Raw genomic sequence first — 13,387 nt, forward strand, 5'->3', positions numbered from 1 at the left:
ACAACTTTAAAAATAGTCAGGCATATATCTTCATGTCTGATTTGTGTTTTTTACTGTTGATCCTGCAAATGGTTAAAAAATAGTTTTTCCCCATTAGGGTTATAACCCATTATGCTGAGAGAAGTAGGATACTTATTTTGTCCGGTTTTGCAATGGATCCACCTTGAATTTTTCCGTAATTAATAGCATTTCGCTTGTTTCTTCCAGCCACCCTGCTGCTCAATGTGGAAAGTACCTGTCAGAGTGGGAACAATTACACGCAATGAATTCATCATCTTGTGCTGGCAAGGCAGCAGTGTGCGGATGTGTAAGTGGATATATATTCTATATCGTCAAACATCTGCGTGCTATTTGGACACTGTCGGAAAAAGATTGTGAGAGGTATTTTGCTTGATTTAAGGGCTGGCTATCTCGAATCCTAAAACTTGCATTGGTATTTGTATATATGTCGCACACAGGAGGAAGACGATTCATGTTTTTCGCCAAGCCATGCTTTTCACATATTGCCTTTTTAAGGGGAACTATTGTCTTCCATTCCATAAGTAGATTTACATGGAGCCCCTCAAGATTGTGGAGCCTTGTTTTACTTAAAACACAAAAATTGCATCCTTCGGAAATTATGCGTTAATACGAGTCAAATCCATTAAAAACCTGGTGTTGGCTTAACGGTTAAGGTCTTGGTGTCTTGAGTTTAGCCTCTGTCGCACCGTTTCAATAACACCAGGTGGGTTGACTCAGCCTGTCATCCTTCCGAGATCGGGAAAATAGTACCAGCTTACTGATAACAGGGACACTCCATAAGTGGCACAGCTGCGCCTTCAGAAATGATGCAACCAGCAGCCACATGCTGCATACAAAACAACAACCATTTTACACCATTTTACACCATTAACAATGTTTACCCTCTGTTTTCTCACTCTTCCATGAGCCTAGATTTTGTAGAAAAAAAATGCGCAAAGTTTTTACTTTCATAAATCTAAACGAATTTTTTTTTACAGGTTCATGTCCAGTACTATGTGCACAAACTTGTGGCTTTATTATTTTTGAACAATCATGCATACAATGAAGGTAGACATTTTTAGAGAAAGTTGTGGATGCAACTTTTTTTTAGAGAAAATAATTTTTCATTTTTTTTAATAATAAAAACATTTTTTGGGTGAGAAACAATAAATTTTCGAGAGTTTTTGCACAAACTTGTGGTTTGAATCATACAAAGGAAGCAAAAGTTTATAAATGAACAATGTGAAATCCGAGTTATTCTTTCAGTCATCAAAAGGCAAAATCAGGTTTAAATGACTGACAAGCTGCAATTCTCAGTTGGCCATCGAGTTTCTTAATAGCAATTCAATTCCTTCGTTTTGCCTTCAGCATATTCAATGCAGAAAACGTCGTCTCACATAAATAAGTTGAAGCAGACATTGATAGTAAAAGGGTTCCAAGTCTGTGCAATTTTGGATAATCAGGTTGTGAAAGGAATATCTGCCATATTTCTTGTTGGCTTATGAGTTCTACAAAAGCAAGAATAGCTTAATGGAGCAGCTTTCATTGAGATAAGTTAGTTCCATCTCAAAAGTGTCGTGATCAAAATCCAACATTTTCTGCAAAATCCAGTGTCCTTGAAAGCTGAGTCGGAAATGGATTTCTCAGGAAATAAAAAGCCATTTTCAGTTTTTTTTTAATTTTTTTTTTACAAAAGAGTTGAATCTTGTGGCCAACTAGTGTTTCATATCACCAAGAAAGGTCACATACTGGCCTTTCATAAAACTTCAACCCTTATTACCTCTGCCACCGAGCATGGTTGGAGATTATGTTTTCACCCCTGTCTGTTTGCCTGTCTGTGAGCACAATATTGTTGTGGATGGATTTGGACAAAACCTGGAGTAAGAGGAGTAAGACTGAGAAGTAAGAATTGATTCAAATTTGGTGAAGATCTGAATCCCGATACGTGAATGTAAAATTTTAAAAAGTGATTCTTCACCATTGAGGGATGGGGCAAAAAATGATATATATATATATATATATACCCCAATATTTCATATACAGACTTGGCATTTAATATGGAATATTTTTTTTGTGGGGGTGAACTTACTTTTCAAGATGTCTCAGAACCAAAAGTTCATTGGAATTATGTTGAAATTATTCTAGATTTTGTTAATGTGACCTTTAAAAGAAACAAAAACCACATTTGACATTTCGAAACAAATAAATTGATCCTTGAAAGTGATGTAAACTGATATCGAACTCAATTCATGGACAGTACTGTGTTAAACTTCTGTACGTTTTCCAGAAGTATCTCTTTATTTTGCACATTAGCCAAAAGATTTTTTTTACAAAAACAAAGTTAAATTACGACTGGGATTATGGACAGTAAAATTACAGTTCAGTACTTCGTGTAACCCCCACGAGCATTCAGGAGAGCACGTACACGTTGAGGCATGCTGTTCACGAGATTTGCCAAGGTTTGGACAGGTATCGCTTGCCATGCAGTGACAATAGCCTGCTGCAATTCACGCACAGAGGTCGGCTGCTGGTCCAAGTGGTCGATTTGACACGTTAATTCTGCCCACAAGTTCTCTATCGGATTCATATCCGGGGACAAGGCAGGCCACTCCATATGCTCTACACCACGGTCAGCAAGAAAGTGTTGGATCATGCGAGCACGATGAGGCCGTGCATTATCATCTTGGAAGACAAAGTTTCCTCAAAAGGCTGCACGAGCAAATGGAAGCAATGTTTCTTCCAGAATGACCCTGTACTTGAACTGGTTCAGGTTTCCATTCAGAACAACCAGCTCAGTTTTGCCCCCTGCATGAAAAGCAGCCCAAACGGTCACCCCACCACCTCCAGCTTGGACTCTTGGCACTATACAATCTTTGTTGTAGGCTTCATGCACTTGGCTGCGCACTCGGACGCGGCCATCTTGACGATAGACCAGAAATCTAGACTCGTCACTGAAGATCACGTGATTCCAGTGTCCTGGCTGCCATTGGCAGGGCTCTCTGGCCCACTGCATTCGGCGCTGGCGGTGTTGTCTGGTCAGGCGTGGCTTTCTCAGGGGATGCCTGGCACGATAGCCTGCTTGAACCAGTCGTTGGTTGACTAGCCTTCTGGATACAGGCACATTTGTCAGTTGCTGCCATTCAGCCCTAAGCCGATTAGCTGACTTGGTACGGCCATTGCGGACTAATAGGTGCAGCTGGCGATCATCCCTCCTTGTGGTTCTGCGGGGACATCCTGGCCTCGGTATTGGAGTAGGGACACCCCTCTGAGCATTTTGTTTCAGGATATTTGACACCTGACCTTGAGTGATGCCATACTGCCGAGCAATAGCACGCTGTTTCATGCCGTAATTTCGTAAAGCTACCACTCCATGACAAACAGCATTGTCGAGTTGACGGACAATCTCCAGAGGAAGCTGCAATAACTTTTGGAGACGTGCAGCAGTTGTTTTCCACTAATACAGAACGCAACAACCCTTGTATAGCCGACTGTGAAGCCAATCATCAAATGCACCTCTCCGTACATTTTGCCACGCCACCTGTGATATAATCCTGTTGTTGACTTCTTGCTGCGACAGACAATCAGTGACATGGTTCTTTTAACAAATAAATCACCAAAGTGTAAAAGAAACTCACCAGATTTATATACTGAGTTAAGAAAGTAAACCCAAGTCAAGGAAAAAAAATATTCCATATTAAATGCCAAGTCTGTATATATCTACATAAACACAAATGATATATACCCCAATATTTCATATATATATATATATATATATATATATATATATATATATATATATATATATATATATATATATACACATACATACATATATATATATATATATACATACATACATACATATATATATATATATATATATATATATATATATATACACACATATACACAAATGATATATACCCGGCCACCTTCGGGGATGGAGGCATAAAAATGATGTCAACCCGGCATACTTCATATTCACATTATTTATGCAAAATTTCATTCTGAAAGTCCCTGCCAGCACCGAGATATAGCTTGGAAATTGATACAGTTCGGAAATTGGAAGTGTTATGAATGCAGGAACAAATAATAAAATTATAAATGGTGGTTTAGTAACTCCGAAGAGTGTCAGAAAGTCTATGGTACAAACTACACAACAGCAAGAAACCTTCCCCTATACTATTTACATCATAACCATGCAAGTGGTGGCCTGAAAAAAAACGGCATTTTTTTTGTCCATTTTTTAAATTAACTAAACCACCATTTAGAAGCGGTATCTCTGGGACGGCTGGGCCTTTTGGAATGAAATTTTGCATCAATAATGGGAATAAAAAGTATGCAAGGTGACAATTTTTTGACCTTGACCTAATTTTAAGTCATGACCTAATTAAAGACTTTTTAACAATTTTCATCAAACTTTGATTAAGGCCTGTCTGATCAAAACGTAATCGCCTTGTCTAGATAGCCCAGACTAGAGCAAGGTGCTTTTACGCTTAATTTACATCATGCCCAACGGAGTGAAAGGTCAAGGTCAAATGGGGATCTGAAAAAAAAAATGCTTTTTTTTTTTTGTCCTTCAATTTTGCCAATGCGGCATTTCAAAGCATGCTTGGCCTTTGTAGATCTTCTTGCAACATAATAGCAGACCTACAATGAAGTTGTGCACCTGATATTTGATTCGTGTCCTTTACCTACTTTTTTGGATTGTCACCAAATTACCAAAAAAGACCTCTGATCATAACTGGAATAATTTCCCTCTGATTGTCATGATGTTGAGTTTTCAGGATATATTGTGGATGGGGACACATTTTCTTTATTTACACTCTATCTCTAAATGTTTATGGTCAAGGTGGTATGGTTTTCCGAAAAAAATATGTCCTTCATTGGGTCGTGGGCGATAGCCAAGGTTAAACCAGGGGAGGTCAAGCGAAGCTTGTATACGAGTATACATAAACCGGATACACACCTTCACACAGATTTCCCCCAAGGCAGAAAACCTCTTTGGGGAGAGGGGCAAAGAAAGTTGCGACTACTTCCATCGTGTGACCCTTAGTCCTACTGTTAAGTTTGGTTGAGATTGGATAAGTAACGACCAAATGTATTGCGGTCAGACAGACAGACACCAAATTGCGTATTTTAGTATGATTTCAAATTATGTGGAATTTTTTTTTCCAAATGCCTAATTGCCTATTTTGTATGATTATGAATTATGTGGAAACAATTTTTCCAAATGAACTTTTTGTTCATAACTGAATGGATCAAACTGAACACTATTATAGTTGAAGGAGGTTGCATGTCAGGAATACATGCAAAAACATGAATGAGTATAAATCAAAATTCACTGGTTGCAAAAGTATTCAGCCCCTTAGATCTGTACATGGTGGATGCACCTTGTGTGGCAATGACTGCTATGAGTATTTTTGGGTAGATCTCTACAAGCTTTGCACTGTGAGATGGTGAAATCTTTTCCATTCTTCACGTGCAAATTGCTCTAGTTCTGCCAAGTTTTATGGGGATCGTTGATGGACTGCAATCCTCAAGTCTCGTCATAAAGTGAATTGGGTTCAAGTCAGGACTTTGACTGGGCCACTCAAGAACATTTATTTTCTTCTTATTCAGCCCCTCCAGTGTGGCTTTAGCTTTGCGCTTCGGATCGTTGTCCTGCTGAAATGTGAATCTCCTACCCAGTTTCAGATTCATGGCTGACTCAAGCAGGTTTTCATGAAGGATTCTCCTGCACTTTGCACTGTTGTCCATTGCCCCTTCTATCCTGACAAGCTTGCCAGTCCCTGCTGATGAAAAGCAGCCCCATAGCATGATGCTGCCACCACCATGCTTGACAGTAGGGAGGTGATGACTGGATGATGTGCAGTGTTAGGCTTGCGACAGACATAAAGCTTTGAATTTAGGCCAAAAAGTTCAATTTTTGTCTTATTTGACCACAAAGCATTCTCCACATTCTTGCAGTATCATTAAGATGCTTTTTCGCAAACTCCATACGAGCTTTTCAATGCGTCATTTTCTTCTTGCCTCTTTTTTCGTAATGATTTCTTTCTTGCCACTTGTCCATAGAGGCCAGCTTTGTAAAGCGAAGGAAAAATATTGTGATTGATGAACACTGACCGCCATTTGGAGTAGAGCCTTGCAGATCTTTCAAGGTCATTGTTGGATTTACAGTGACATCCTGAACCAGTTTCCTGCTTGCCCTGACTGCTGCGTTTGGATGGGCGACATGATCTGGGCAGAGTATGGGTGGTATGATACGTCTTCCACTTCCTAATGATGGATTTCACCGTACTCAAAGGGATAATGACGTGACTGGAAATCTTCTTATATCGATATCCTGAACGTCGCTTCTCCACCACTTTGTCTGACTTCTTTGGAAAGATCATTGGTCTTCATGTTTGCCTTGTTGGTTGACCAAGTGAGTTGCAACTTAAAACTCCTTAGATAAATGGGGGACATTAATTTTTAAGTGAAACCACTAATTACATACAGGTGAAACCTATTACAGTAATTTGGTAAAATACAGTAATTATGTAACCTTTCAAACAAATAATTTGCTCCTGAAGTGATTTAAAGTTAATTAGGCAAAAGGGTCGAATACTTATGCAACTGAGAATCATCTGATTTTTCTCCGTTAATCAAACTTATTCACATTTTATCTGCATTTTTAGCTTTATCACTTTGGAGTAGTTTGTTAAGACTCTATATATATATTACGTTTTATTTGAAAGCATCATGAAATAAACTCAGGTGGCATCTAAATGTGAAAACTTTCGAGGTAGTGAATACATTTGCAGGCCACTGTAGATGGAGGCTTGCATACTTTTGTGCTACAAGCACAGAATAGCTGTGAGGAGAGATATTTGTATGCTTGACTGTGCACAGCCCAAAGTACCATGCAAGCTCTCAGGGATATATTGATATCAATAAACATTGAATGATGCCATCATTACTTTCCAGAAGTCTCACAATGTCCGAAAGACCAAAGCTGTTTGTGAACTAGTTGCAAGAACTTTTGACAGGTCATGCTTCCTTTAAAGACCTTGATCGCCAGATCTGGCTGATTGTGCTTTAACATAGCTAAGGTACTCAGCTCATGACATGTATGAGACAAAAGAGCAAACAAAGGTAGAGCTATTTGTACAAAATATATAAATTCTGGTTTATTGCTATACTGTACTGAATGTATACCTTAGGCAATGAAATGTGCTTGTGTGCATGCATGTGTTTCATACGGGTGTGCGTCTGTGTTCGGTCATGTGTGTGCAAATACGGGTGTGCGTTTGTGTTCGGTCATACATGTGTTACAGGTGTGCGTTTGTGCTCGGTCATGCGTGTGCAAATACGGGTGTGTGTTTGTGTTCGGTCATACATGTGTTATGGGTGTGTGTTTGTGTTCGGTCATGCATGTGTGCATATGGGTGTGCATTTGTGTTCGGTCATGTGTGCGCGCATCCGGGTGTGTGTTTGTGTTCAGTCATGCATGTGCAAACACGGGTGTGCATTTGTGTTCGGTCATACATGTGTTACAGGTGTGCGTTTGTGTTCGGTCATGCATGTGCAAATACGGGTGTGCGTTTGTGTTCGGTCATACATGTGTTACAGGTGTGCGTTTGTGTCCGGTCATGCATGTGCAGATACAGGTGTGCGTTTGTGTTCGGTCATACATGTGTTACGGGTGTGTGTTTGTGTTCGGTCGCGTGTGTGCATATGGGTGTGCATTTGTGTTCGGTCATGTGTGTGCACATCCGGGTGTGTGTTTGTGTTCGGTCATGCATGTGCAAATACGGGTGTGCGTTTGTGTTCGGTCATACATGTGTTACAGGTGTGCGTTTGTGTTTGGTCATGCGTGTGCAAATACAGGTGTGCGTTTGTGTTCGGTCATGCGTGTGCATGTTCATGGGTGTATATTCATTCTGACATTCTTGTCAAGTTTGACTATCAAATGCACAGCTATGGACAGTTGAGTCCAACTCTACAATAACATAAGAATAAGCAGATGGGAATACAGATCCGGTTTAAGCAAATACTGCACCTGCTGCAATCACAGAGGCAATCTGTCACATTGTGGTGCTAAGCTAGTTTGCATGTATCATGGGGGAAGTGGAGCAACGTTTGAACACAAAAAAGCAAGGGAATGAATGAACAGGAAAAGAGGAGTGAGGACGATAGGAAACAGCAATTTGCAAGGAAGAGGGTTGGGTCATGAAGGGTTAATGGGGGTAATAAAGATTGTGGTTAAGAATGGGGAATGACCAAATGGTGCTGCACCACCTGCTTGAAGCCCTGGATAGAAGAATGGGAAAGAACATCCTTTAACCAGACTTTCTGATAATGGCTGGAGCATTCGCTCCGAATGTGGGAGGTCTACAGTTTAAACCCCTGCGGAGTCTCATAACAACGATTTTTAAAATGGTACATCCTGCTTCCTTGCTTATTGCCCAGCATTTAAAAAGTATAGAGCACAGAAAACAACCATAGATTTGCAACTATTGCACATGCTTGATGGGATAAATGGCCTCCTCCTGTGTTAAAGTTCCTTGTAAGGTTTTTTAAATTTATAACAACCTACCACTAATGAACAACCTCTTATGATGGAACAACCTCCGGTGCTTGCTAAATTTCTCTTTTTTTCTTTTTTGTATACTTAGTCGAGGCTCGTGTAAGAGCTAACATATAAAATATATAATAAATGGAGCGGGAGACAAAAGGGGGACAGAGAGGAAAGTACAATAATAGTAGAGAACAGAGACATCGGGAGATCTGTGGAAGGGAGAGGGCTGGGGAGGGGTACACGGGACAAACAAGATGGACACTACGAGGATTTTCAGGAAAGAAAACAGGGAATTTGAAGGAGGTGGATGTGGGGTGGATTAACGGAGGTTAAAAAGATCAGGGTTTTGGATGGGGGTTGGGGGTGGGGTGGGGAATAAGAGAAGGTGGTGAACAGCTGTTTTGAAGACCTGGAGGGAAGAGTGGGATTGAAGAGAGTGTGGAGGTTTGTTCTAGAGGTGGAAAAAAGAGGAATGAAGGAGTGAAGGTGAGCAGAGAGTCTTGGTTTTGGCAGTTTCACCAGAAGAGGGTTGATGGCAGATCTTGTGCGTCCTGCAGGAATATTTGGGGGACAGAGCACAGACAGAGCAGGGGGAGCTAGGCCGGAGAGGAGTCGGCAGAAGATAGAAAGACCACCAACCTGTCTGCGGTGAGAGAGTGATAGGCCCTCAGATTCAGCTTCATCGCGGGAGATTCCAATGATTCTGAAAGCTTTGGTTTCTACAGCGTGAAGCCGAGCTAGGTGTGAGGCAGGAGCACCAGCCCAGAGGGGAGAACAGTATTCCATCAAGCTGCGGATGAAAACTTGGTAAATGGTGTGGAGCTCAGGTGTGCCAGCTCCAGTGTGTGTGTGTGTGCCAGCTCCATAACTATCCTTAGCCCATGTATTAAACTAGAGCAATGTGACTGTCACCAATATGTCTCCTCGTAGTCCCTGCCCATGACAATGGGTGGATGCCCTCGTTGACTGTCCTAAAAATAAACAAGTCTGATTTAAATCCCTTCAGTTGTTCTCAAGTATCACATTTTTACGAGACATGATAAGTTTTACATCGATGGGTGAAGCAGTTTTGGAGAAAGGTTTTTTTTAAATATCAGCTGTCAAGCCAATATGGCTGTTAAACTACATGACATATGGCATGAAAAATGTACACTCTGCATATAGTATGTATAGGTAGGGGATCACGTTTGTGAAGTTTCGTGTTGATCGGATAAGGTTCGTTTTTCTATCCAAGATGGCTGCCAAAGCACGTGACCTACAACATCATCATTTTCAAAGGATATCCAGCAATAGTGTTAGATGACATTTGTAAAGTTTCGCATCGATAAGGCCAGCGGTTTCTGATATAATTATTGAATATTTTCCTTCAATCAAATATGGCTGCCACACCATGTGACCGATGACGTTTTTGTGATCAACTTTTAAAAGGCATGCCTAATCGATGACACGTTTCGAGTCAATCACTTCGGTGGTTTGGAAGATGTTTTTTTGAGGTTTTAGGTTAATCCAATATAGCTGCCAAACCATGTGACTTTTGATGTCATAAATGTAATATTTCAATACAAATGGGTCATAGATAATGTGCATGCAATTTCATATTTTTTAGAATAAGGCATTTGATTAAAACATTTATGGCTGGTATCCATACCACTGCACTGATGATGTCATCATTGTCATGCTTTTGTTCCCTATTGGGAGTACTTGACAATGCGCCAAGTTCCAAATTTTTCCATTCAGCGGTTTCCTCCCCCAATTTTTTTTTTCATCATTTGTGTTTAATCCAATCAGTCTGGTGTTGGCTTAGCGGTTCGGGTGCCGGCTGGGGATCCTAGGATCCTGGGTTTGAATCCCGGTCAATCGCTGAATTAACGCCAGGGGGGTTGACTCAGCCTATCATCCTTCCGAGGCCGGCAAATTGAGTACCAGTTCACTGGTAATTCCCTGTGTGTCGCAAAAGGCGACTAACAGGGTTGGCGGAAGGAAGGGCATCCGGCCATAAAACATTGCTTCAAAAAGGGGACCACGGTGCCTGAAAAAGGCCAACCCCAGCTCTGCGGGGAAAAATGGCCTCTAAAGGTTCTGTCTCTCTCTCTCTCTCTCTCTCTCTCTCTCTCGCTCTCTCTCTCTAGCTCTCTCTATCTCTCTCTATCTCTCTCTATCTCTCTCTCTATCTCTCTCTATCTCTCTCTATCTCTCTCTATCTATCTCTCTCTATCTCTCTCTATCTCTCTCTATCTCTATCTATCTCTATCTATCTCTCTCTCTATCTATCTATCCAACACAACTGCCATACCATGTGACCTATGACATCAGAATTATCCCAAAAAGCTTCTACGTGGGTGTTGCTTCAACCTGAAAGTTTTGTCTAAATCAGACATGTGGTTGCCGCCAAAAATGAGGTTTAGCCGGATGGACGTACGTGCGGACAACCCGAAAACATAATGGCTCAGGCCACCTTCGGGGGCGGAGGCATAAACAAAACAGGTGGTGAGATCATTTGGAAATTTGTTCTATGAACCATGCTACAAGGACCTTATTAAGCAGATCTACTAATTATTTCTGGAGAAGCAGAGAAAGCTGGTGCCCTTTCATGTTCTTGATTTTAAAATTTAGATTTCGTTCAAGCTCTGCATCAGGTAAACAATCTTGTTGGAATATTTAAATTGCCTGCATAGCATCAGCTTTTCACCACAAACATGCTGCTAGTCCAGGCATTCCCAGTGGGCTGCTGATGGAAGGACGAAAGTAAAAGGAACCAACCGAGACCCAAAACACCGACAAGGCAGTGGGTGCCGGCCTTAACCGACGACCGTGTCACTGCGCCATATCCCAGGCCGATTAATTAACCACGTGAAGATGCCAGCATCACCTCCAATGATATATTGATTGTACATACATGCCAGAGTGGATTATAAGGAGGCCATTTTGGTATGTCATGCCTGCACCATAGCAACACTCAAATTAACCTGATTCATTTCCTTATTTATCTTCCTTGTACTAACCCCATTTTGTATTATTGATTTTTTTTTGTGAAAATTCATATCCATTTTATACTTTAATATGGAAGGTACAGTGGACAGTGTGAAGAAACTCCTGTTATATGAACTCCCAGATTATCCAAACGCTTTGAGTGGTTATTAATTATTCAGCAACAATGAATTCTCGATTGCAAACTCCCAGGTAATCAAGCCATGTTGAACGTGTGCGAGCACAAAATGGCTGCAGTTAGCAAGACCATTTTTTCTAATCCGCACTTATCACAGGGCTGATTGTTCTGAAACTTGACAGGTGAATGCCAGACATTACCCGCACAATCGCTCGGGCTTCTATTTTTCGATGCTTTTTATCATGGGAGCTCTCAGGTGGTGGGGGGGGGGGGGGGAGGGGAGGGGGGGGGGAGGGGAGGGGAGGGGGGGGGGGGGGGGTCATTAACCCCTGACACTTTGGATCCCTACTTTTCCCTTATTTACCAACCGATTGCTTGGAAGCCCGATACAGGTCTTCTACTGGATGGTCCGTACAATCTCTCAGGCTTCAATGTTTCGATTTCGAACCATGGGAGTTACTGGGGGGAGCGAGGGGGAGGCGGGGTGGACGAGGGGGGGGGGGGGGGTGGAAGGGTAGGGGGTTTCCGACCAAACTTCAGATCCCAGCAAACTTCAGATCCCTACTCGTCCCTCATTTACCACAGGTGGTTTCCTACCAAACTTAATATCCCTACTCGTCCCTTATTTACCATTGGGGGTTTCCTACCAAACTTCAGATCCCGACTCGTCCCTTATTTACCACTGGGGGTTTCCTACGAAACTTAATATCCCTACTCGTCCCTTATTTACCATTGGGGGTTTCCTACCAAACTTCAGATCCCTACTCGTCCCTTATTTACCACTGGGGGTTTCCTACCAAACTTCAGATCCCTACTCGTCCCTTATTTACCACTGGGGGTTTCCTACCAAACTTCAGATCCCTACTCGTCCCTTATTTACCACTTGGGGTTTCCTACCAAACTTCAGAATCCTACTCATCCCTTATTTACCAAACGATTGCTCTGAAACCCGATACAGCCATTCTATGCGATGGCATGCAAGATCAATCAGTCTTAGATTTTTCAATTTCGAATCAGGGGGCACCCATGGGAGGGGGTTCCCTCAAATCAGCAGACGTCTGAACTATAACTTCAAGAGATCATCGTCACCCCACTCGGGGCTGTATATGTATGTATTAAATAAATAAATAATAAAATAATTATTAAATATTATCTATATATATAAAATAAAGTTTTTGTTTGTTTGTCTGCACGCACTAATCTCCTGAACGGTGAAAGATAGGAGGAAACCTCTAAAACAAAAAATGTCGGGACGGGCCCCGGGAAGGTTAGAGGCTAGGTGGCGAGGCCGGTCGATGCCCACCTTGGTTGGGCTGGGCCCATTTCGCAATTAAAAGCTGAGCTGAATTATAGTAGTCAATCTTCTACGGCCGCGAGTAAAAGCTGAATTATAGTAGTAAATTCATTCAAAAAGAACTGAAAATGTCGGGATGGGCCCCGGGAAGGTTATAGGCTAGGTGGCGAGGCTGGTCGAGGCCGCTTCGGCCGGGCTGGGCCCATTTCGCAATTAAAAGCTGAGCTGAATTATAGTAGTCAATCTTCTACGGCTGCGAGTAAAAGCTGAATTATAGTAGTAAATTCATTCAAAAAGAACGCGGGCAACACCGGGTGCTTTCGGCTAGTTATCAATATATTATTATTAAGTACTAGTTGAATGCACCCGGCGTTGCCCGGGTTCTTTTTGAATGAATATAATCTTCTGTACTAAAAAAGGAATA

At 41.6% G+C, this 13,387-nt stretch overlaps 1 protein-coding gene and 1 long non-coding RNA gene across 2 annotated transcripts in view; one reads left to right on the top strand and one right to left on the bottom strand.

Annotated features, from left to right (window-relative positions):
• Window positions 1-13,387, bottom strand: part of ABHD6 (abhydrolase domain containing 6, acylglycerol lipase) — a 299,394-nt gene that overhangs the window by 175,838 nt on the left and 110,169 nt on the right. The window lies entirely within an intron of this gene.
• Window positions 219-13,387, top strand: part of LOC137426066 (uncharacterized) — a 58,926-nt gene continuing 45,757 nt past the window's right edge. Inside the window, exon 1 of the long non-coding RNA XR_010984179.2 lies at window positions 219-307. This is a non-coding gene — a long non-coding RNA (uncharacterized LOC137426066). The remainder of the gene's footprint in view (window positions 308-13,387) is intronic.

This window comes from Myxine glutinosa, chromosome 4 (genome assembly GCF_964187855.1).
Source record: "Myxine glutinosa chromosome 4, kmMyxGlut1.1, whole genome shotgun sequence".
Lineage (NCBI taxonomy): Eukaryota > Metazoa > Chordata > Myxini > Myxiniformes > Myxinidae > Myxine > Myxine glutinosa.